Raw genomic sequence first — 2,645 nt, 5'->3', positions numbered from 1 at the left:
GTCTCTCTCTCTCTCTTGTTCCAACATGTGGTGGGCTGAATGTTTAATCTGTTTTGCTACTGATGTTTCATGGTTATCCCTTCACTAATAGTTATCAATGGCATCTATTCCAGTCATGTGTTTCCAGGAGTGGGGTCAAACGTGCAGGTTGTTTGCAAGAGCCTTGTTGGTAAGGAAAGAGGTGTTTAAGAAGTGTCCCAAAGCTACACAGAAGAAGAACACACCGAGCTTTAAGTGGTCTTCGGACAGCTTTTGAAAGTGTGTCCCATGGCCCTGCATCTGCCAGGCCACCTGGGCTGATTTCTTGGTTGCATCCCAATAGGTTGGCTTTGTAATGCAGAGCAGGGGATGTATCTTGAGTGTTGGCAGGAGGTGTATATTGAGTGGGCAGGTGTTCATGGTTGGCTTTTCTAAGCTTTTATTGAAGCCCTTTTATAAGACACGGCAAGTAAACAGCCATCCAAGTCTGTTCCTGGGGAGTGCAGGGGTTTAATCTGCTGGTATCAGAGCTTGTTTTCTTAATAAGCCACCGCAGTGAGTTTGTCAGAGGTAGGAGGTGACGCTCACAGGTCTGAGTGTCTGGAAGCTGCTGTGTGCTGCTGAGGAGCTGCTGCCAGCCCCGGTACGGCTCGTGGGGACAGGACACCACAAAACTGCCGAGGCGCTGTGCCGCTCCTGGAAAGGCAGGAAGGGTCTTTGACCTGGCCCACAGCATCAGCGGGGTGGTGTGAAACCACCAAAGGCACCTGCTTGCTTTTAAATTAGAGTTTCTCAGCTAAAACTGTGGACTTCAGCATTGCTGAATTTTGTAAGAACTGTTTTTAGGTTTTATTTTGGGGGTTTTAGGGGGGAGGATGTTCTGGGGTTTTTTTTGTCTCCTAGCATTGTGTGATGACAATTTTTCATATCCTCCATCTCTATTTTTGAGGTGCCAATTTGCTCAGGGAGCAGGACAGGTTTCTTGCTTGTGTATAAGCAGTTCAACAACTTGTAGAAACTACAGATGCTTTTAGGTTTTGAAAGGCTGAAATAGCTAGTTTTGAGAGCTGTTTTTACAAGCACTTTGTTGTATTACTGCTATATAATTTTGGAGTGGTTGGCCTTAGTAAGAGGTGAGAATTCACATAACTGGAAGATTTTAACGTGTTTCTGATTATGTAATGAACATAATTTTACAGAAGACTGATCAGAAACAACTTTGAGACAATGAAAAATCAAAGGGTTTTGAAAATTAGCACTTTCCCTGAATTTCTTTCAAATTCTTTTCTCACAAATTTTTGCTGATTCTAAAAAATTAGGAATGAAAATAAGTTCTTGGTTCATATATTCCATGTGTGAGACTGGTGTTCTGTTTTTTGCTTTGTGGAGTCCCTCAATATTTTTAAGAGACTGGAAAATAGGACTTTGAGGAAAAAAACTAAAGGAAGGAGAGGGCAGGCCTCCCCTTATATCCTTTATTCCAGATCTTCCTGTTATTGAGCGATCTAATCCATAGCTGTGTTATACTGAGCTGCAGCAGAGAAACTCTCCTCCTGCCTTCTGTCAGAGTTCATCTGTGGATTTGCAGAAGGAATCGCTCAACAGAGACTGGAAAAAACATAAGAGGACGGATGCATGGCATTTCCCTGTCAGCAGATACAGCCTGGAGTGCAAAATCCTGGATTGCCTGTACTGAGTTGTGTTAGGGGTGCTGAGTAAGTCAGACATAAGCATATTTTCGTGGTGCTGCTTTTTCTTTCTTTTTAGCTGGTACCTGCACTGTAAGACCTGACTTGATCCGAGATTGTGGATTTTTAATCAGGTGGTTGCTGCTCACCGGGACTGACGCCGTGCATCCTAGTGCCACCTCTGGGGCGTGCAGATCCTGCAGCTTCCTCTTCCCGCAAGACTGTCAGCTGAAGATTAGAAGTTACTGGAGGGAGATTCAACAGAGGAAGCAAAATTAAATGGGGGGAGTATAATCCCAGCAAGCATTGGATGCTGTGCTTCCAAGCCCCATCCTCCCCGAGTCGGGTGTGAGCAAGTTCTCCTCAGTGTAGTGCCCGAGGATCTCTTCCAGTCTCCTGCAGCTTCCCATCTAATCCCTGCAGATAATTTCTTCCTTGAGGCCCCACAAGGAGAATTGAATTGTTGGAGAGGGGCGATTCCCTCCCCTGCAAACCTCCAGTGCCTTGTTAACCTCAGAGCCAGGTCGAACAGGGTATAGCTGGCAGGTTACTAAACAACTATTTTTATTTTCCCCTCTAGCTCTTGTGATGTGCTGCACTTGAGCAAAGCTGACACCCCAGGAACTGTGCCCTGGTACCGTGGAGCTGGTGTGGTGTTGGGTAGTCAAGTCATTTTATCTTTCAGAATTTGCTGGTTTGCTTTGGGACATGGAAGCACCTATTTTTTATGAAGTCTGTTCCTTTTGATAAGCTCTCTTCAGCTAAAGCACTTATCCCCAGGAGAGCGGAGTTTGAATGTTACAGATAGGAATTTTTTTATAAATGTATATAAATGCTTCAATTCAGGTGCTTCAACTTGTATTCAGAAAGGCTGATAGCAGCTTAATTTGCAATGGCTACAATGAGTTCGAATTTTAATTGATTTTTTTTTTTTTATGTGCACAGGTTTTAGTTCTGTTAGTGCAACTGGTGTTAAGG

Source organism: Strix uralensis, chromosome 8 (assembly GCF_047716275.1).
Source record: "Strix uralensis isolate ZFMK-TIS-50842 chromosome 8, bStrUra1, whole genome shotgun sequence".
NCBI classification, from domain to species: Eukaryota; Metazoa; Chordata; class Aves; order Strigiformes; family Strigidae; genus Strix; species Strix uralensis.
Note: the sequence above shows the minus strand (reverse complement) of the source record.